Here is a 24474-nt window from a genome sequence, read left to right as displayed (position 1 = left end):
TTCACTATTTTCAGTTTCGCAGATTCATTTTACACCCACCTGGAATAGCATCTTGGACAGTGTTATTTCGTCCAAGTAGCATCATAAAGAAGGGACTGATACCGAACAGACGTCTATAGCTAACATTGTTTGTATGGCGACAGAGTGCTTGGTACACGAAGCTGTCGCTAATGTTCAACAATGCAGATCTTGTTTCCATTGCTCTCGGCTGTGCAGCCGGTTGTATCGTCAGACGATACCTGTTGCGTCTGGTATCAATACCGGCCAAGCCAAGGAAGGCATATTTTTCAGTACGGATGATAAACCGCTAGAGACAGAACAATGATGGTCACAAACGTTTTTCTTTCTTAGTTGCATCCATAACGGTTTAATATTTATGTTCTACAGTTTTTTTTAAAATCTGATTCATAATGAACCGTTTGTTTGTTTATTTAAATTCGACATGGCTGTTTTTGTCGCCATTTTATATAAGTTTACCCTTTTTTTATAAAACTGTACTATTTTTTAATTTCAAAACCTTGTGAGAAAACCGGTTAATTGAAAACAAAGTGACAATGTAATTCTTTTTCTTTATAACAACAAAAAAACATTTAAACATGAATTGAGTAATAACACATCAAGAAGAACATCGTAAAACAGAGCAGATTACCAAATGGGATTTCTCTCCCTAAGAGTTTATAGTTAACTTATATCTTGAACACAATAATCAGAAAATGATCTGCAAATAATCAGATATGTTAACAGAATTATCACTATGATAGACGTCGTTCACACATACTAAGTACGAGGGTAATACCAAAAGTAAGGTCTCCTATTTTTTTATAAGTACCTAGACCTGTTTATTTCTACAACGGTTTACATCAGTTTACAGCTTGAACATTTAGCTATTTTTCGACATAATCACCATTCAATCGGATTATTGCTGTTTTAAGTCTTCAATTAGCTCTCATTTAGATTACAATTATAGGCAGCTCGCTTAATGCATTGAGTCTGGCTTCGGCGACTGTTTTTGAACTCTCATTACAAATGCAAGCTCTTTCACTGGGAAATATTATTGTTTTATAAGATTGAGATGACTGAAGGTATCCCATGTTGGCCCAATGTGTTCCTGCAGGGGACTTTTTTTAATGGCTTTTGTTTTTGAGGCAGAAAGAGTAATGACTTTGATCACTGTGTCAGGTGTCATTCGAGTCAGCGATTTTTCCTCTTTTACACTGACTCTGGTACTTCCTAATATCATTATTGTAAAATACCTCACGTTTTACACAGACAGAATTTTGTGCCTTCTTTGTTTTCTTCAAAATAATTCTTTTGGTTTTAGCTAATGGAAAATGCCATTGAGAAGCAAGCTTTAATACATCAGCAACCAGTGATTTCCATTCATTCAGCTTCCAAGCCACACATAGGTGTAAAACAGTTCCATGATTAGACAACGTATGTTCATATTCATCAGATGGTCTGTAAGGACGTCATGCCTCCTAAGCTCTTCTTTTTAAAGTCTCCCAAATAAAGGTCTGGAGGTAGAAATCAGTGGCATATAATTGAGAACAGTGATGGTATGTTTGTGACCGAGTAAGGAGCTTTAGTTAGCAACCAGTTTGAGACCATTCCTACAACAGTGCTGTTTTTATTTTGACCAACTAATCCGTATGCTACCAGTCGAAGAGTGTTAATTCCGTTGCAATCAATACCGTTCACGTGATGACGTAAATCTGATGCAATGGCATAGGAATTCCATGTACACTCTTTTTCATTCCAGGAATAAACAAATATATTGTCCTTAGCCGTTGATACTCTTGAATGGCAATGAAAAATTGTGAAATTGTACACTAACAACTGCCTTCTGTAACATACTGCTTAATCTGGGATACGGGGCAGAGATGCTGCGACATTAAGATAGTTGCTTGTTGCTTGGCTTGGGTGGTTATGAATTCACTGCTTGCAAGACTCGGCCCCGTCTCTTGCACGACCAAGAATTCAATGCACTGTGACACGAAGACATAGACAATTTTGAAGCATGTTCTGCTAGTGATTTACTTCTACTTTGAACTGATAACTTGGACTCATTTTCGTTATTTTTTTCACTTGGATGGGTTCGATATTAGGGGCCTCACTTGTAGAACGAGTCTTTGCTATTTCGCTCCCCTTCACCGCATGGCTCAGCTTTATCACGTCGGTATGGCTCTGTTTAGGGCACGGCATTGTGTCATTGTATCAAAGAATAAGAGAAACGTGAATCGTCGTAAAATGACACAATGGAAGCACTTCAAGTATAGTGCTGAACAAATATAAATAAATAAATGGACTGATAAAGTGTGAAATGAAGACGTACCAAAGAAGAATGGACGAAAAAGAAGTTTATGCTAGGTCAGTACCAAATTGAGGAACAGGTTCATCGGACATCTTCTACGACTTTCAAGAAAAGTTATTTGGCCCCGGAAGCAATAACAGAGTTTAATAATAGTAAGGGCACTCAAAATTAGAAAATGCTTGATAGATCATAGAGGGAGTTGGGTGTAGCAGCTACAAGCAGTTGAAAAGATTAGCACAGTGTAGGAAAAGATAGACGGCAACTTGAAACTCCCTGAGGCACAGATGACTGCAAGCTACAAAATAAGAATGTAATAATATAAATCACTCAAAGTGATTTATCATGACAAGCGACCAGAGCAGATTTTCTATAAGTTATATAGCGATACAAGTTCTAACATGTCTATCGGAAATACTGCATAAAAGTGTTCATTCTTTGCACGTGGCGCAAAGCTTTGAATCCGAGAAAAGCACTTTTATTTCTACACAGCGACCCTACATTTAGACTACAGCGCCAGTTGGACGTCACATGGTGACGTCAAAGGCATACACAAATGATAACGTACCAGTGGCAGGGACTGCAGGCAAAACGACCAGCTATTCGCGTCAGTCCTTTAATTCTTCATGAGGGTCGCCGGTATCGATCACGAGGGCAGTCGAGGGCACTCGAGGAGCCAGGGGCCACCGTGCCATCGATATTCCAGCCGTACGTGGGCACAAGGGAAGTGCTTTTAGCTCCATCTCTCCTTACCGCCACAAGCAAGAGATACACTGACCAATAAAACAACCAAGAAGTGAAGAGAAAATGAAATGAAACTTTACAGGTTGGGAGAGAACTGATGTTATTCCAGTGTTTACAGAATCGATTAAAACTTACAAAGAACTAGACCCAGACACTACTGCTTCCAAATAATTAACATTTACTTCCACTGAAGCAGATTCAATTTTCCCCAACTGTTACAAACTGCACTCTCATTTTCAACACCATAACAGACATTTACTTGCTTAGGTTGCCTAGTCGATTCTGATTCATTATTTAACACAGACGCCAAATCAAAATGATTTTCCTCTGCATTCAAAACACTGTCATCCCTTTCATTAAAAAGAAGCTCAGTATTAATTTGTCCCCCTTGATCCCTTGTTTCTCTGCAAAATTTTTTCTTAAGAGCATTTCTATTACCATGCTGCTTAAAACAGTCTCCAAATAATTTATCATTTTCCATTACTGCCTTCATTCCACATGTTCCCTCTTCCCTTACTTCTACTATTACTGTTACTATTGTTACTACTACTACTACTACTACTACTACTACTATTATTGCTATTACTATTATCACTATTGGCTTCACCAGCATATGCATTTGACACGCCTCCTCCTGCCCCTCTCTGTGTACATCTCTTCCCCCTCTGTCTGTCCATCTCATCCTACCACCTCCATCACCTCCTCCCCCTCTCTGTCTCCTTTTCCTCCTCCACCTGTCTCTGATCATACCTTTCTCCTCTCTACTCCTGACCATGTCCCCCATCTCCTCTCCCTTGCCATTTCTACATTCCCTTTTTCTTCCTGTCCCCAGCCAGTCTCATCGCTATATGTAGCCCCTGGAATACAGTTCAGTTAAGCAGGCCGATACTGCTTCGACATCACAGGGAAGACTACGCATCAGGTGACCATGCAAAGCAGGTCAAAAATGCAGGCCAATACTACTACAACACAGCATGTATGTCATGCAGGACAACGTACATGTCAGGGCCCAGAAAACCTTTTCTTGTCCCTGACATGTAGGCCACCGTGCAAAGCATTTTGATTTGGTAAGCTGATACTGTTGCCAAACAATATACCTGTCGTACAAGGATCCCTAGACGCAAGGGCTGGAGGCATACATTTCTCCCATATCTCTGCTCCTGTCCATGCTAGGAGATTATATTCGTCAGACCTCTTGTTTCTGTGCCAAATTTGGTTGTAATCGATCCAAGGGTTTGGAAGAAAATCTCAGACATACATACACTCTGCATATATAAGGCTCTCCGCATATATAAGACTTGGAGGCATGAGCTTACTTATCAGTTTGCACCCACTCTGGCCTGGATGTACACACCAATTCAGTTGGGAAGGGTGTCAAAGCCGTTGTATCTTCTCTTGACTCAAGCTGGTCTACATCACTGGTGCTCGATATGCCAGATCCCACTCTGGAATGGACATGACATCCAAGCTGGTCCCACAGATGTTCTATCACGGACAGATCTGGGTATATTGCTGGCCATAGGAGTGCCTCTACACCAAGTAGACAGTTCATACAAGTAGATACCATATGTGGATAACCTTTATGTGTTGAAAATACTGTCGAAAGGAGTAACACATGAGGATGCAGGATATCTGTGATGGATCATTGTGCCGCCAGAGTTCTCTCTGTAACAACCAGCTGTGACCTGAAGTCAAACCCGATGGCTACCCCCCCCCCCCCCTCCCCTGCAATGATGCCAGGCATTTTGTCACTGACTGCAATGCAATGCAATGTCAGACTGCCATAGATCAGTGGTCGCTGCTCCCAGTCACTGCAGCACTCCAAAAGCAGCCATTTGTGTTGTAGTGTTACCGGCAGCGTATGCATGGGATTGTAATTCCCCAATCTGGCTATTACTAAACTCTGACCAATGGTGCGAGATGACGAAAAATGTTGCAGGGAGTCCATTACTTGTTCTCATACGACAGGCGGAGATGTGAAGGGACTGCAATGTGCCTGCTGCTCAACACGGCGATCTTCCCTTGCGGTGGTCAGACGTGCTCGACGAGAACTCTATCGCCGAGTGTGCCTCGCCTCCCATCACAGCCAGGCCAAATGGAGACCCACAACGACGCCCCTTTGAAACTCTGTCAGGTGATGATAACACGTGTACTATCTTCCGCAGTGTTACTCAACATCTAATGCTGCTCATGTCCATTGTATACCTTACCAGGCCTGGTAACAACACTAAGCATGAACAACACTAATGTACTCTGGTGGCCGTTCTACCCCTCACAGAGAAATGCAACTCTAAATCATTTACATATCCGCTGATGGCGTGTACAAGTAGTTACTTTGAAAACCGACTATGCCTTCTGTGTACTTCAATTTTTTTGTCTAGTAGTGTATACATACAACTTGTAAACAAACATATATTTTTTGTGTGGTCAGATTTGTCCCATGAACAAAGTCAGACAGTACTCTTCTCCTGATATGAAAAAAAGTTGTTGCCTGTTTTTGCCTGGCATCGTATTGCTCCACTTCTAGATCGTGGAGAACTAGCTGAGAACGAGGATTCTATAAAGACACCGCACGCTGTCTTGGATAGGAAGTGAATGGTGCAGAAGGAAGTTAATATGAACTTTGTCCATGACTGCCGTCGACATCCAAAGCGATTTATTCGAACTTCAAAACTAGGAATCATCCTCGGAGTGGATTGAAGGATACAAGTGAGGCATAATTGTGCAACAACTAAGTTTGAGAATATTTCCCATGACTCTCTATCTAAGGAATATTCATTTCCTCGTATACTCCCAAAACCACATTTATATACGTAGTTTGTGTCTGACAGTAATTGAGATAATGCTGCAGTTACCCCCTCTCGGGTTCTACATTAATTGCGAATGGTGCAGGGCAAGAACGATTTTACCCAACTGCCCATATACATTTGAATGCGAACATTTTAGATTAGTCTTTACCGTGACTGTTGCTGACATCGAATGAAACAACAAGTTTACTGCTACCAGTCACTGTTTATTATCTCCACGATGCGTTTCGAAGCTTTAAACCTCTAGCATCAGATGATTTACATTTGATAGTGTCACATATATGTACGTTTCCAGACGCCATCTTTGTTTACAAAATATGACAGTTTACATGTGATGTGGTAAAACAGCGAAAGGGACATGTGACCACTGGAAACAGAGTCAGAAGCTCCTCCAAAAGATCGTAACACAACAAGCAAATATGTGACACTAACATTTGTAAATCCATCTCATGATGGTTTAAACATTCGAAACCCGTCGTGTAGGCAATAAACAGTAAACTTCGTGTTTCGTTTAGTGCCCATATGAGCTCGAATTTTCCTGAATTTCTTGTCTTGAAAAATTTCGCCGCTTTTATGTGGCAGAATGTAGTATATTGTTCGACTCTTCTTGGCAGATTGGTCTTGTAATTACAACAGCAAACCTCTCCGCGACGCATTTCGCCTCTCTTGTAACGCCTCACACAGTAGTTTAATGAGCTTTTCACGATGCTCTCGCTGCTACTAAAATAACCCATGACGACCTAGGTGCTATTCACATTGAGGCGATACAATATGCACAAGCAACCCGCGTCGACGGTGGGCAGAGAAACATAATGGAATCCACTTAACTGGTTCACTCTCGGACGACAGCGATGCGTCATCGATACGTATATCTATCGCACCACCCGGCGCAGCACGGAGTGCAGGTCGCTCTAGCCTTCGTATCGTATGATACACGGGGAATGACATTTCAATCCATCCGATTTGCCTCAAAAAATTGTTTTACGTAGATGACGCAAACCTACATCCGCTTCTGTAATTAGTTTCTCAGTAAAGGTTTTCCATTTTGCACAATAAATATAAACCACTGTTTTGAGATTAGTGTGTGTTCTCCGCTACGCAGTTCTTCTCATTCAATTCTGATAAAACTATTCCGTGTGTGTGAAAAAAAAACGCATCTTAAAGCCATATATCACACTTTTTCGTTATTATCCGTGTTACTGTGATAGTTCAAACGTAAGGTACAGGACCGCGCATATTTTTAAAAGTTTGCAACGAAAAATGCACTCACTATGGAGTTTAGATTGGCGCTTTTTACGGCATGTATTGTTGCATAAGAAATGTAAATAACATATATGTATCGCCAGCGACCGCAGAGCACTTCATGCACTCGTCCACCGCGGCGTTCGAGGTGACTGCACAAACTTATGACACCTGATTGGGGGAGGAAGGGGGGCATATAAAAGCCCGAAAACGGTCGTGTTTTAAATAATAAGAACCTTACAACTGACTCGGCATTTTCAACTTCTACTGTAATGTTCAGCTGCGTATCTTCCTCTGACAGGATTGTTTGTATGTATAAATTGATTTTAGCGCTGGAAAAAGTCATGATCTTTCCAGTCAGCCGACCGGTGTGGCCGAGCCGTTCTAGGCGCTTTAGTCCGGAATCGCGCGACTGCTGCAGTCGCAGGTTCGAATCCTGCCTCGGGCATGGATGTGTGTGATGTACTTAGGTTAGTTAGGTTTAAGTAGTTCTAAGTTCTAGGGGACTGATGACCTCAGATTTTAATCCCATAGTGCTCAGAGCCGTTTGAACCATGTTTTCTTTCCAGTCTCTAGTGTTGTTGCGTCTGGATCACGGAGTCCCAGGTTCGATTCCCGGCCGGGTTGGGGATTTTCTCTGCCCGGGAACTGGGTGCTTGTGTCGTCTTCATCATTTCATCGTCATCATCATCATCATCATCATCATCATCATCATCTTTCGTGATAGTGGCTAGACTGGACTGTGTAAAAAATGGGACTGTGTAAAAATTGGAACATTGTACGGGCGCTGATGACCGCGCAGTTGAGCGCTCCACAAACCAAACATCATCATCATCTTTCCAGTCTCGAATAAATACATGATATATCTTGGCGTTTGGCCGCGACTAGCTAGGACACGCTACACCCTGCGTTATGACGGCGCGCCGCGCTATGAGGAGCTGTCTCGTGTTGCTGCCGATAGAAGCTGGAACATTCGCTTGCACGTGTTCTTTCAAGCTGGAAAGAAGTTTTGACGTTTGCATTTCTTTCTGTGTTGCGTGTAGCCAAAATGTTGTTCACACAAGAGAACTGTTCAAAGATGATCTCTTTCGAAACTTCCTGGCAGATTAAAACTGTGTGCCAGACCGAGAATCGAACTCGGGACCTTTGCCTTTCGCGGGCAAGTGCTCTACCGACTGAGCTACCCAAGCACGACTCTCGCGCCCTCCTCACAACTTTACTTCTGCCAGTACCTCGTCTCCTACTTTCCAAACTTTACACAAGCTTTCCTGCGAACCTTGCAGAACTAGCACTCCTGAAAGAAAGGATATTGCGGAGACATGGCTTAGCCACAGCCTGGGGGATGTTTCCAGAATGAGATTTTCACGGGGTAGGAGAGAGGTACTGACAGAAGTTAAGTTGTGAGGACGCTGTGTCTGTCGTGCTTGGGTAGCTCAGTGCCGGCACGGTAGCTGAGTGTGTTCGGTCAGTAATAAAAAAAACTGATTTAAAGGATCAACAACGAACCGAAACGGGTGTCTTTCGACGTTCGCCCAGAGCAGATACAACGAACGAAAACGAACAAAATGAGATTAAAAAAAAAAAAAAGTCGGTAGTGCACTTGCCCCCGAGAGGCAAAGGTCCCGAGTTCGAGTCTCGGTGCGGCACACAGTTTTAATCCGCCAGGAAGTTTTATATCAGCTCACACTCCGCTGCAGAGTGAAAATCACATTCTGGAAACATGATCTCTTTCGTCCAGTTTGTTGATAAAAGTCCCCGTCTGTGGAATTATGCTATGAAATCGTCATCTAGAGGAGGCAGTATGAAATCGTATTCGTGAACAGATGTGACCAGCTTGGCCTCTCTCGGGAGGACGACGGTTCAAACCCGTCTCCGGCCATCCTGATTTAGGTTTTCCGTGATTTCCCTAACTTCAGGCAAATGCCGGGATGGTTCCTTTGAAAGGACACGACCGATTTCCTTCCCCATCCTTCCCTCACCCGAGCTTGCGCTCCGTCTCTAATGACCTCGTTGTCGACGGGACGTTAAACACTAATGTCCTCCTCCTCCTTGGCCTCTGTTATGATCTTTGGTTGTCGGTAGCACTTGAGTGCGAGGTGGGTGGTCTGGCGGAGAGAAAAGCAGTCACTGGAGTGACAGGAGAGGGCAGTAAGGGCCAGCATGTGTCTCGTCAGGTGGTGGTCGATTTGGCCGGGGGCGGCAGTACCGCTGCGGTATGTAGTGGACCAGATGGGGATCCGAGGCCCTTGGGGGCCTGGTTCACTGATGTGCCCATAGGATAATTCATGCTGTCGGACGTGGACTCTTGCCCAAATGTTTTAAGCGAGTTTCCTGTGCTTACGTCGTTTTATTTGAACGTATTTTCTGGCCTCTGTATCTGCCGTGTGTTTACACTGATGTTGTTGAAAGTGCAGTTTGCTGTTTGCTCCTGAACTCTGAATTCATATTCACGATTTACTGCGCGGGTCCCTGCTACGATCCGTTAAGTTGCTGAACAGTAAATTAAGTTATCCGCGACAGATTTTGAGTTGTTTCACTATCATTGTTACCTTGAAAATCTGTGAACATTGTGGGTATTTGTTGTTTCACCCTCTCTTAGTACTGGCATTTAGTCTGTCCCAGAGCAGAAGTGGTATTCGATAGCCTTGTTATTTGGTCAAATATTTTCCGGGGACTTTCGGGTGTTGTCTCTGCATCAGATAAGCAATGGCTGTAAGGCAGGTTATTACTGGATATTTGGTGAAATAGTTTTATGGCAATTTTGATGTGGTTTTGACCCGAGCGTTTTAAGATTTAAATCTGATGTTCACTTGACTTAGCTGTAGCCCGCTATGTGTTCGTAATTTGTTTTGTATAGTCAGCTGACACTGTCACCACATAGGGATTCCTTGGGCCGTTCTGGGCTTAGTTGTGTTGATCTGATTTGGTTTGCACGCTGTTGGGATGTCCGTAATTTAATATTTCTTAATGCATGTTCAATAATCCAGGTATGTACGCTAAACTTGATTGCTCGTGGACTTTGTTTGTAGTGCTATGGGTAGGCGTGAGCGTTCAAGTCTTGCTGGGGACTTGTGACCCTTGTTTCACACGCCCGTAGGCTATCGGTACGCTGTTTGCCCCTCCGGCGGCTTTGGAACGGTCGCGATAGCGAGTAATTAACTGTGTCTCCCGCTGTATCGACGGTGTTATCGGAGACCACTCGGTGCACGGAATTAATATAAATGATGAATTGTGAGACCCGAGTTTCTCTTCGAGAATACAACTTTCAAATAACTTCCGGGAATTCAACCAGGTAACACTCTCAGCGACAGCCGATATTTCGGCGGGAGAACACCCCGCCATTTTCAAGGCAAACTGCAACGCACAGGCGACGTACATGCAAATTAAAAACCTTTGCAAGGTTGTGCACCATATTAATTCTCCTGCCGCCAATCGCCTCAAGCAACGTGCTGGCTTGGTTCTTGTTCGTGAACGGATTCGTTTTACTCGTCGACGTTTGGATTCTGTCTCCAAAGAATTGTATCGTTTTCATTTAATGTTTGCATCAGAATTGTCTGATTTCTCTTGGGATTGGTTGGACGGTGCCTCATGGACTCAGATTGACTGGGAATACAATTCCGTTACTGCCCGGCATTTGGCAACGTTTGAACGTTTTCGTCTCGCGGAGTCTGATGGTATATCTCGATGTTCTGTGATAAATTTCACAGAGAAATCTTTTGGCGACGCAGCCTTATCCGTGCTTGGGAAGGGTTTAAATTTTGCACCCACACTGAAGAGTTTGCCGGTGGTTGATTTTATTAGTTCAATTGAACAGGCAGTTTGCAAACTACCTCCTGACGCTGCAGAGGAGGTTAGTAGGGAGGCATGCCGTGTGTTGACTAGGGCTCGTCAAATGTTCAAATGTGTTTTAAATCTTATGGGACTTAACTGCTAAGGTCATCGGTCCCTAAGCTTACACACTACTTAACCTAAATTCTAAATTATCCTAAGGACAAACACACAGCCATGCCCGAGGGAGGACTCGAACCTTCGCCGGGACCAGCCGCACAGTAGGGCTCGTCCACCCAAGAGTAATGTAACAGCGGCAGAGAGGGCTGCTTTAAGCTCTCTCATAGTTGATCCTGATATTGTTATTTTACCTGCGGACAAGGGAAATGCCACCGTTATTTTAAATAAACAGGATTATGTACAAAAGACGCAACGTTTACTATCTGATTCGATGCTGACCCCCACAAAAAGTGTTGAGAGAAAGACCAACAGTGCCGGCCGAAGTGGCCGTGCGGTTAAAGGCGTTGCAGTCTGGAACCGCAAGACCGCTACGGTCGCAGTTTCGAATCCTGCCTCGGGCATGGATGTTTGTGATGTCCTTAGGTTAGTTAGGTTTAAGTAGTTCTAAGTTCTAGGGGACTAATGACCTCAGCAGTTGCGTCCCATAGTGCTCAGAGCCATTTGAACCAAAGACCAACAGCCTCCTGAAGAAAAGTGGTTTGTCGCAGGACACGTATAGTACTGTTCCCCCTAGGTTATATGGCCTTCCGAAGGTTCACAAGGAAGTGGTTCCTTTCCGTCCTACAGTGAGTAACATCGGCGCTCCGACATATCGTGTAGCCAAGCACCTTGCTTCTCTGTTGAGTCCACAAGTAGGTCGGTGTGAACATCATATCAGGCACTTAGCTGATTTTTTACGTCGTTTGGAGGGACTGCGGTTGAATGACTCTGATATTTTAGTGAGTTTCGATGAGGTTTCTCTCTTTACTCGTGTTCCTCTGCCTGATTCGTTTCGGTTAATTGAGGCTAGGTTTGGTACTGAATTAACTAATCTCTTTCGGCATGTGTTGACATCCACTTACTGTTTATTCAATGACCAGAATTACGAGCAGACAGATGGAGTTGCGATGAGTAGTCCGTTGTCTCCCGTGATCGCAAATTTGTTTATGGAAGACTTCGAGGAACGTGCATTGGAGTCGGCGCCTTTGAAACCCGCCTGTTTCTTTAGATATGTTGGCGATATCTTTGTTGTTTGGCCTCATGGTAGGGAGAATTTGAATGCCTTTCTAGAACATCTGAACTCGATCCACGAACATTCGTTTTGCGATGGAGGTGGAAGAGGATGGTTGCCTTCCCTTTCTTGACGTGTTGGTTAGGAGGAAGGATGATGTATCATTGGCACATGCAGTCTACAGGAAACGTAATCACACCGACTTGTACTTACAGGCTAATAGTTGTCACCATCCGGCTCAGCGTGAAGGAGTGCTTCATACCTTGGTACACAGGGCACATGTCGTTTCTGTCGCTGAGACTTTGCCAGCTGAGCTGTCCCATCTTCAAATTACATTTCGTCAAAATGGTTATAGTGATAGACAGATTGAACGTGCGTTGCGCTGTCGACCAACTGTATATCGGGTGATTGATGGTAATTCTAAGTCGACTCCTAAGTCTACTGCCTTTTGCCTTACGTAGGAAACACTTCGAACAAGATCGGTCGTATTTTACGGACATACGATGTGAAATGTGTTTTCCGACCACCATCTAAAATTAGAGCGCTTTTGGGTTCTGTTAAGGATGATCTTGGTCTGCGTAAGGCGGGTATATATCGCATTCCTTGTAGCTGCGGTATGGCATGTACTGGTCAAACTATCAGGTCCGTGGAGGACCGATGTACTGAGCATAAATGGCACACAAGATTACAGCAGACAAGTAGATCTGCTATTGCAGAACATTGCTTGGATACTGGTCACCCCATGTTATAATAACACCGAGATATTGGCATGCACGTCCAGCTATTGGAACAGTGTTATTAAGGAGGCAGTTGAGATAAAATTAGCGAGCAACCTCGTTAACAGGGATGGAGGTTTTTGTTTAAACTCTGTTTAGAATCCGGCTCTCTCCCTTGTCAAAAAACAGAGGGACGTAGTCAATGCTACCTCATCTGTGAGTTCGTAGTCTCACTATCGATAGCTCTGACTTTGGTCATTTTGGTGACACTAGTGTTCAATGTATGTGTTCCTTTCCTGCTTCAGTCCAAGAACCGAGGTTTGAAATTTGCATGTACGTCGCCGGTCCGTTGCAGTTTGCCTTGAAAATGGCGGGGTGTTCTCCCGCCGAAATATCGGCGGTCGCTGAAAGTGTTACCTGGCTGAATTCCCGGAAGTTATGTGAAAATAATGAATTGTATTCGTATTGTACTACCCATCCAAATCTTTGAGTCAACTTTGAGGTGTTTGCTGTAATAGCTTGTACTATCTAAGCGTCACCAAATGGTTCAAATGGCTCTGAGAACTATGGGACTTAACATCTGAGGTGATCAGTCCCGTAGAACTTAGAACTACTTAAACCTAACTAACCTAAGGACATCACACACATCCATGCCCGAGGCAGGATTCGAACCTGCGACCGTAGCGGTCACGCGGTTCCAGACTGTAGCGCAAGAACCGCACGGCCACTCCGGCCGGCAAGCGTCACCAAATTCTATGTTAAAGAAGAGGGCTTTAATTTTGTATATTACCACACCTTCGGTATGTATACTGAGATTGGTATATTTTATACTGTTGTTTAATTTTTATATAAAAAAGATTCATATGTTAGTGCTTTCCTAAAAGTGTTGGTGGGCACGAAGAATCTCGCCCGTGGTATTCACTAAGGGTATGGGGATCTCTTGCCCCAAACAGTTATCACGTATTGTTGAAAATTATTTTAATAAGCAGTCGTTGTGATCCCCTTATTTTCCTATATCTAGTTCCTACACTTCATTGGCATCATTTTGTTCTTTCTAGGAGCAAATTACTATTAGCACGGCTGCCGCCACTTCGGGCTTCGTAGCTGTTGTAAATAATTTTAGAGAATTGTCGGTATTCGTTCTACCCTTTGTTAATTTGCTAAAAGTGTTATTAATTGGTCCATGCGAAATATACTGTTAGTTACTGATCCCTTGCCCAGTAAGGGGCTGTTGAAGTCATTCAAACTAATTTTGAAGTTCCTTTAAACTAAATTAGGGTCAACGGCCTTGCCGCAGTGGTAACAACGGTTACCATCAGATCATCGAAGTTAAGCGCTGTCGGGCTTGGCTAGCACTTGGACGGCTCACCGCCTGGGTCTGGCGAGTGCTGTTGGCAAGCGGGGTGCACTCAGCACTTGTGAGGCCTATTGAGGAGCTGCTTGATTGAGAAGTAGAGGCTCCGGTTGCGAAAACTGACAACAGCCGGGAGAGCGGTGTGCGGACAACACGCCCCTCCGTTTCCGTATCCGGTGACGCATAGGGGCTGAGGATGACACAGCAGGTGGTCAGTACCGGTGCGCCTTGAAGGCCTGTTCGGACGGTGTTTGTTCGCATGTTCTGTTTTTCTGTCTGAAAGCTTTATATTGTCGAGTTCTTGTTTTAAAATCGTAAACTTTGTTTTAGTTTAGCTTATCTTTATATTTTCATCTACATCTACATGGATACTCTGCAAATCACATTTAAGTGCCTGGCAGAGGGTTCATCGAACCACCTTCACAATTCTCTATTATTCCAATCTCGTATAGGGCGCGGAAAGAATGAACACTTATATCTTTCCGTACGAGCTCTGATTTCCCTTATTTTATCGTGATGATCGTTCTGCCCTATGTACGTCGGTGTCAACAAAACGTTTTCGCATTCGCAGGAGAAAGTTTGTGATTGGAATTTCGTGAGAAGATTCCGTCCCAACGAAAAACGCCTTTCGTTTAATGATTTCCAGCCCAAATCGTGTATCATTTCTGTGACACTCTCTCCCATATTTCGTGATAATACAAAACGTGCTGCCTTTCTTTGAACTTTTTAGATGTACTCCGTCAGTCCTATCTAGTAAGGATCCCACACCGCGCAGCAGTATTCTAAAAGAGGACGGACAAGCGTAGTGTAGGAAGTCTCCTTAATAGGTCTGTTACATTTTCTAAGTGTCCTGCCAATAAAACGCAGCCTTCGGTTAGCCTTCCCCACAACATTTTCTATGTGTTCTTTCCAATTTAAGTTGTTCGTAATTGTGATACCTACGTGTTTAGTTGAATTTACGGGTTTTAGATTAGACTGATTTATCGTGTAACCGAAGTTTAACGAGTTCCTTTTAGTACTCATGTGGATGACCTCACACTTTTCGTTACTTAAGGTCAACTGCCACTTTTCGCAACATTCAGATATTTTTTTCTAAATCGTTTTGCAGTTTTTTTTGATCTTCTGATGACTTTATTAGTCGATAAACGACAGCGTCATCTGCAAACAACCTAAGACGGCTGCTCAGATTGTCTCCCAAGATAGGAACAGCAAAGGGTCTATAACACTACCTTGGGGAACGCCTGAAATCACTTCTGTTTTACTCGATGACTTTCTGTCAATTACTACTGTAAGTAGGTTGTTTAGGTTTTTACGTTGGTAACGTCACGTAGCGCTCTGTATGAAAATCACTGGCTGTGCTGTGTGCAGTCTGTGGCTGGGTGGCATTGTTGGAATTTGCCATTGTAGTGTTGGGCAGTTGGCTGTTAACAGCGCGTAGCGTTGCGCAGTTGCAGGTGAGCCGCCAGCGGTGGTGGATGTGGGAAGTGAGATGGCGCATTTTTGAGAGCGGATGATCTGGACGTGTGTCCATCAGAGACAGTACATTTGTAAGACTGGATGTCATGAACTGCTATATATAATATGACTTTTGAACACTATTAAGGTAAATACATTGTTTGTTGTCTATCAAAATCTTTCATTTGCTAACTATGCCTATCAGTAGTTAGTGCCTTTAGTAGTTTGAATCTTTTATTTAGCTGGCAGTAGTGGCGCTCGCTGTATTGCAGTAGTTCGAGTAACGAAGATTTTTGTGAGGTAATTGATTTGTGAAACGTATAGGTTAATGTTAGTCAGGGCCATTCGCTTGTAGGGATTTTTGAAAGTCAGATTGCGTTGCGCCAAAAATACTGTGTGTCAATTTAAGCACAGCCATGTATAATTTTTCTAAGGGGACGTTTCACTACGAACTGTGACCTCTCTGACAGGAAATCGCAAATCCAGTCACATAACTGAGACGATATTCCATAAGCACGCAATTTTACTATGAGCCGCTTGAGTGGTACAGTGCCAAAAGCCTTCCGGAAATCCAAGAATACGGAATCGATCTGAAATCCCTTGTCAATAGCACTCAGCACTTCATGTGAATAAAGAGCTAGTTTTGTTTCACAGGAACGATGTTTTCTAAACCCATGTTGACTGTGTATCAGTGTATCAATAGACCGTTTCCTTCGAGATAATTCATAATGTTCGAACACAATACAGGTTCTAAAATCCTGCTGCATATCGACGTTAACGATATGGGCCTGTAGTTTAGTGGATTACTCCTACTACCTTCTTGAATATTGGTGTGACCTGTGCAACTTTCCAGTCTTTGGGTTCATTGTTCGTTCTAATTCTGAAACTTTTATCAGTGAATCATTCTGTGTACTGGTACACGACGCACGCGCTCGTTGCGGTATGCGTGCGAACTACTAGTGTCTTCAAAAGAACGGACCTTACTTAAAAAACACGCCCCATATAAGAGTCCTTTGAAAACCATAGAAGGCCAGTATTTATCCATTTTGAGAAGACTGAAAGCTGTCTCTAATGTCAATGTGTTTTCTACAATTTATTAGGCATGGTTTCCAATTACAGGGGTTACATCCTATTTTTCCATGTAACCTCCATCGCGTTCCATGGCTTTCCTCCAGCGTGAAACAAGAGCGTGTATACCCTGTCGGTACCGATCGTTGTCCTGATGGTGCAGCCGGGGCTTCACTGACTCGCCTCCTCATCGTCCTCAAAATGTCTTCCACGAATGGCATCCTTTAATGCCCCAAGCAAGTGGAATCCGAGGGGGCTAGGTCAGGGCTGTAGGGTGGATGGGACAACACTGTCCAACACTGTTTTGCGATCTCTTCAGCAGTCCTCAGACTTCTGTGGGGCTGAGCGTTATCTTGTTGCAGCAAATCGTCTCTCGGGTTGCTGTGGTGCCGAAGTCACCGGAAGCGCGTCTTGAGTTTTGTTAATGTGTTGACATATGTTTCTGAATTAATGGTACCGCCTGTTGGCATCATATCAATAAGAATCACGCCTTCACAGTCCTAAAAAACGGTGATCATCACCTTATCGGCGGAAGCAGTTGCTTTAAATTGTTTTCTTCTGTGGGAAGTAGGAATGGCGCCATTCCATCGATTGTCGCTTTGTTTCTGGCTCAAAATCGTGAATCTAGGTTTCATCACCTGTCACAATTCTGGACAAGAATGTCTCCCCTCAGCTTCAAAACGCTGCAACAAATCAAAAGAAATGTTTTTTCTGTGCGATTTGTGACCCACCGTTAGACACCGCGGGACCCATCTCGCACATGTTTTTGAATATCCAATGTTCGGATAACTGCATCCACACCTGCTTTGCTGATTGGCAGATGCAGCGCCAACAGCCGAGTCGTAATGCGTCTGTCCTCGCGAATGACATCAGCCCGCTACAACGTGTCAGGTGTGACAGCCGTGCATGGTCTCCCCGACCACTGCAAATCATGGACATCCGCCGAACCGCCTTCCGATGACCTGACTCTCCGTGCCCAGCGACTAACTGTACTTCTGTCGACAGCAGATGCTCCATAGACTTTGCACAAGCATTTGTGAGTATTCCCCATAGTTTCTTTCTCTGCATCAAGAAATTCAATGACGGCACGTTGCATATAACGTACATCACTTACAGGCGCTATTTTGAAACTGTCCTGCAGATACGCTGTCCGTCGGAAGTGACGGAAACTTAGCGTACTCACTCAGTAGTCTTCAAATAATACATACGTAACGTTTGCATTCTTAGAATTGGTTTCGGCTGAGAAAAAAAATGGGATGTATTACTGTCTGGGCAACCCTCGTATTTTTGCAACCTCTTTAAACTTACCTGTGCATGACCTATGACATACGCAAAACAGTATCCTCATATCGATATGGTGTCTGTTCTTTCTGGACATGTAAGCAGGAGATCCCGGGTTCGAGTCCCGGTCTGGCACACATTTTCACCTGTCCCCGTTGATATATATCAACGCCCGTCAGCAGCTGAAGGTAGTAATATATAATTCAGATTTTATTCAAAGCAAGGTGAGCTGCGCCTATTACAGTTGCCTGGCTTCCTTAGTTGCTCTAGCATCCTACGAATAACGAGCTTTCCTGCATTATGTATACGAAATCGTGCAGCTAACTCACCAGATAAGGTTTCCTTTTCACTGCTGATGGACTTTAGTTGATTTCCTGTTCTGTATCTGTCATTTTGACATTCATCCAAAGATCTGAATGAGGTACCTTATCATTTAGGCACCAGAATAATCACTGTAGAGATGATTTTGTTTCGTTTACCGACTTCGCGTAACACCAAAACTCGTCAGGATTTTGCTTCAAATCGCTCGACAAAATTTTAATTTCAAATTCGTTTACGACTTACTCATTACTTTCTTAAGGTTATGTGCAGCTCCTGTTAACAAGGGTGAGATTTCGTTAAGATCTAAGATAAGCTCTCTTTGCTTCTTATTTATAACGTGGTTATTAAACCACAGTGGATTCTTTGTTATCCAAGAAACCTCGTTCGGCACATGCGAGAGGTAGACAAAAAGTTTTAATTCTCACTACGAAAACATAAAATTACGTCATTAATTCGCTGTTTGGCTACGAAGTTTTTCTGAACGAAGTCATTGCGTAAAAAGTTCTCGGTTTACTTGCCGCAGCAAATAAACCGAGAACTTTTTTGCAACTCGTAGTTTGTCTGCAAGTTCATTTACACCCATAAGTTATAGGCACTCCAGAAACCATATACAAGTAGACAAACGTAAAATCATACAATACCGGTTTGCTAGAAACACGTACAATAGCGAGAAAAAATGGTCCATCATTCCAAACGATTTCGAGATGTAAGACGTTATTACAAACCCATAAAATGTTGTAAATACCGTCTCATTTCTTACACTGGTAACTACATAGTCAAGACAAACCTCAGTAGCAGAGGTAGAGTGTAATTTTTTTAACGTCTGCCAACAAGAGCTGTAAAATTACCATAAGCTACTGTAGACTGTCGTAAGTAGGCGTAGACTATGGTAGTTTTCCTGGTAGCTTTGGTGAGTTAAGATTTTAGGCGCATTACTTGTATGTTAGTTGGGTTGCATATCGATCGGGCGTTACCTCAGTTCCATCGCTTTGTTTCCGTACACGGTCGGTGTGTTATTCGATTCCCCTAGAAACCAGAAGACGTGAACCGTCTAGAAATTGAGTGTGGATATGTAAAAGGCCACATAACGTACGGAATACTTTTGTTTTACACAGTTATCCTCCTGTATGTTACTTAAACAAAAACCGAAATTATAACAAAAGTGGAACTGCCATTGTTTAACTCGGGTTTATTCGAAAATTTGATTGGTAATCTGAAGCAGAGGGATGCTGTCTAACATTCTGCGTGGTGTCTGTTTGTTCTAAGTCGTGTCTCCCTACCACTTTCGCGCAACGACGCTCTGAGGGTGTTTTTTAGGGAATTGACTAGTTTGAACCTGGGACCTGTTGCTGGTAAGGAGACGCCAGACCACACATGACATGTAGAGTTCATTGAGACTAGCGACGATATAATCAAATACTTAATTATTTCAGCGTCAGCTCCACTGCACTCCCTGTAAAAGAATCTTAATACTAACTAAATTTAGTGGAAGGGGTTCAAGGCTTTCCTATTTTTAGTTAGCTGGTAAAATAACGTCGAAAAAGCAGTTAAGTTTACCATTGGAAATTTTATTCTATTCACAAAACATTGTTTATAAATTGCACTAATGATAAAAGGAAATATTTTAATACAGGATGATAAAAACCAATTGCGTTCAACAAAAATGTGAACGAATATTCCCTGAATGGGTTTCCAAGTTCTACAAGGATCGAAGGATGACCTATGCCATATCACATCTATAATCTAGGTTTAAATTAAGTTTCACAAAAGAGAAAACTATCAAAACGGTCTACAAGGACCCTCAATTATCTTTAATTACTCATCTAACTTGTCGTAAATTACAGTGGCTGATGTGGCTTCTCAATAATTATATAACAGAAAAGTCATCGCGTTTCAGATTTTAACTTACGTAGCAAATGTGAATACCATGAGCTTTAATTGACGATTGACACTAGTATTACGCAAAAAGGGGATGTAACAGATGAGACTTCTGCAGTTCTGAGTGAAGCGTTATGCGCTCAAAAATGCGGCATCGCGTGCGTTCATTACCTTGTCGGTGTTTAGGCAGCGTCAGTTCGGCGCAGCTCGTCACATCTCGCCGTCTCGGAAGCAACTCTCTCCTAACTTCTCCTTACTACAATTTACCGAAGTTGGTTTAAAAAAACTATCTCGCTGTGTTTTCATCTGACCAATCAGGGTCTCAATGTTAACCTTAAGCTGCGCCTACAAAAATTCTGTCTGTCCAATGAGAAACGTTATACTTTTCGTGGTGGGGCAATGTTTTTAACGTTTGCAACGTAACAGAGACGCGAAAAAGTCTCATGCTAAAACTTGCAGTGGTGTGGCCCTTTTAGTGTTATGGTAAGATCTATACCGTTCTTCTGGAGGGCTCTATCTTTTAACATGGGCTGGGGGGTAGTCCTGTCGGTTACTTTTCGTGGTGGGGCAATGTTTTTAACGTTTGCAACGTAACAGAGACGCGAAAAAGTCTCACGCTAAAACTTGGAGTAGGTGTGGCCCTTTTAGTGTTATGGTAAGATCTATACCGTTCTTCCGGAGGGCTCTATCTTTTAACATGGGCTGGGGGGTAGTCCTGTCGGTTACTTTTCGTGGTGGGGCAATGTTTTTAACGTTTGCAACGTAACAGAGACGCGAAAAAGTCTCACGCAATACGTGCGGCTGGTGTGGCTCTTTTTGTGTTATCGTAAAATCTATACTGTTCTTCTGGAGGTCTCTAGCTTTTAACATGGGCTAGGGGGTGGTCCTAGCGGTTAGCTGGCGACGTTGGTGTCCGTCCCTTATCGTAGGGCCTTCTAGCTTAACATGGTTCTGCTCTCGGATTCTGTTCTCGTTTCTCCCCTCGGAACTGCGTCTGTCTCACGGTGGGAAGGTATGACATGCATTTAGGCATTCTTATGTTAGTCTGTGGTATTCCATTTGCTCACTCGTTGATCGTATTACTTTGCTTAATTTAATGTCAGGATTTATTCGGAGCTATGTGACATACTGCTGGATTTGCTTATCACGTCAGGGTTTTCATGGAAGGTGTTGGATTTGCCTGACACCTTACATATCACCACCCTTCAAACTTAATTTTTGCACTGAAGTTAGGCAATGATGGAATCGTTGTCTAAGTCAGTCAAAAATTATACCTTTATCTAAATTTTACTGCCTGCTGTTCAGCCACGTTATTCTGGTTCTATGCTAGTTTGTATTACTAATTTATATTTTTATATTCTTCCACATTATTCTCAAAAATATGTTTATATTGACAAGAGAAGAATTTTTTATGTTATTATTATTATTATTAATTTTTAATTATTTAAGTGTGAAGTTTGTTTTTTAAGAAGTTTGTTATCGAAAATGAGGAGTCTTTCACATCGATTTTCTCAGAAATATATTTTTTTATAAATTTAGTAATTAAGTAAACTCTATTCCTAACACATTTTCTAAATATCATGTACAAGTAAAATGTTTTTGTTTCTAGACACTCATTTCAACATTGTTACACTAACAAATAAAAATTATTTCCAAGAATTGCTTTGACAAAGAAATATATATACACAAGTATTGATATATTATTCTAACAACTGGTACAAATGATAAAAAAAAGGGAAAACATCCAACAAGACAATTTTTTATTCTTTGTTTTTATAAGGAGAAAATAAGTAAAATATTGTTATTCTTTTATTTTTATGAGGAGAAAATAAGTGGGATATAGTTTTGGTGTTTATTATGCCTTACTTTTGTTCTTTATATACTATCCATTTCAGAACTAATGACTTATTTTTATCGACAGTCTATTTTTTACTTAAGTCCATATTCCATGACTGTTATTTTGTAGTTTATTAGCTGTCTGGTGTGCTTAACTTATAAAGTTTTTCACACGTTTCTTTTGCACAATTCCTACATCACATAATTTGATTTCACACATTCACACATTCCTATGAATGTTTAAGCATGAGGTTGGCGAATGTTTTTGCACGAAGGTGATGGACTTGAGCGAGATGGATGTGGGCAAGTATTTTATGTACAGCTTCGTTCGTCGTTCCTTGTTGGCTTTGCAAATGTGTGTTGCTGTTGTGGAGGTCCCATAATGGAATGGAGCTGTGAGTGCAGAATCTCGTGGTTTACTGGCTTTGTATGCGTGAAAGTCATCGTTATGTGTCGCTGAAAGCGGTCGTTTTTCGTTGTAATACTTCGCAGACGACTAGTTTACAATAGGATAGGGATTTGGGAAGGTATGTCGTCTATTCTTCACCCATCTTCTTTCTTGGTCTCAATCTTGCGAATCTTCAACTTCTGTTCTTCCTGCTTTTTCTCTGCTTCTTACTTGCTTCTTGGTTCTTCTCTGGGCAGGATATGGGAATATTTATTAATAACTAGTCGCTTTGAAGTTCTCCTCTTAGTAACAGTTTGATAAATTGTTAGGGCGTCTCATTTTTACTTTGTGGACGTTTTCTTCAGTTTCATGCAGTAGCGTGACTTTTACACATTTTTATTTTTATTTTTGCCAGTGGTGGCTTGCCCAAGCGGTCTTGTTGTCAGGCCGTTTTTTGCTCGCTCCGCTGAGTGGGGGTGTCCCGGGGTTTACGAGCGGTGAAAGTCTGGTGTTTGCTTGTCTGTCCCTCCACCGGTCGCTGTCCTTTCTCTTCTCTCGACGCTTCTGCCTTGTAGGAATCGTGTCTTGCTAATTACGCCCTTTTCTTTCTTGATACTTCTCACGTTGCAACTTGTGGGTCGTTGCATCTGGTCCTTGCTGGAGTTTTTACAATGGTTCTTACATAAAGTTTTACTTATATTCATCTAACATATATCTAGTACCTACATTGTTTTACGCTTTTTAAAAAGCTTTACAAATTTCGGTGCCCTTTCCATGTTACAATTCTGAGATATTTTGAGTCTTAACTTCTACAAGAACCCTCAAATTCGTTCTTTATTTTTGTGTAGTGTCGTGGTGTATAGCATTTTAGTATTTCATGCTGTTAGACTATCTACGCTTTATCCCTTCACCATAGCCTATGGTACTATTGGTGTTTTTTTGTTTTTGTTTTTACTGAAACTACTTTGTTTTTCCCACCTTCCTCTCTCTTCCTTCTTCTCTCTCCTGACGATCTTATCTGCAACATAATCTTGAAATATTGTGCTGATTATTTACCAGTAATAAAATTAATCTTCAAACATTTACTGAAAGTGTTTAATACTGCCAGTCTTAGGTAAAAATACCTCTGCTTTATCTCATAAAATACCCTCTAATTCTCTTTTGCTGTGTTCCAAAATACCTTGAACTTCTTGCAATTTTTCGTCGATTTCTTTATGGACTTCTAACATGAGTTGAGGCGATTCCCCCTTTTGTGCATACCATTCTAAATCTTCATCCTCTTTATCTCGCATCATTCTTAATTGTTTACTTATAACTAGTATTTCTTCTAATTTTAGCTTTTGCTCAAAGAGAAGTGTGACATTCCCAAATCTTACGCTACCTTTCCCCATATCTATTATCACTCGTCTCTCATTTAAAAAATCTGCACCTATAACCAAATCTACAGTTAGTTTAGGTATAATCACGAAGTTGGCTTTGATCTTTTGACCATGACACAAAAGAGTTAACCTTGTTTGTCTCTTAACTTCCGCAGCATTGTTTCTAATAGGACCTCTTACTTTAATCTTACGTGTTTTCAGAACTGGCAATTCCTCATTGGCATTACACTGCATGAATAAATTTTCTGACATCGCAGTCAGTTCACTTCCACTATCAATTACAATATTGACTGGGATATGCTTTACCATGGCCTTCACAATTGGTTGAATCTGAAAGGGTTGGTTTTGTTCTTCTTCTTCTTCTTGCATCAACGAATCCTCCACTGAATCATACATGAGTCTTTTCAGGAATTTCCCTTGTGAATTCGAATTTTCTGTAGGATAAGCTTCGACTGCTACTTCTCTCTCTTTTATTTCCTCTTCTCTATTTCTTCCTTCATTTACGCTTTCTTCAACATCCTCTACTTTTTCCTCATCCTCGTCTATCTTCTCCTTCTTCGTCGCTACTTCCACATAATCGCATCTAAATGCTCTAATTATCGCCTCATAACTTCCTTCATTATATACGTTGGGTTGTGTGCCCACTAGTAACTTATTTTCAACTTCTGTCGACTGCGAATTATCCTCATTGAATTCGC

Source organism: Schistocerca cancellata, chromosome 8, assembly GCF_023864275.1.
Source record: "Schistocerca cancellata isolate TAMUIC-IGC-003103 chromosome 8, iqSchCanc2.1, whole genome shotgun sequence".
Taxonomy (NCBI): domain Eukaryota; kingdom Metazoa; phylum Arthropoda; class Insecta; order Orthoptera; family Acrididae; genus Schistocerca; species Schistocerca cancellata.
This window is presented reverse-complemented; position numbering follows the sequence as displayed.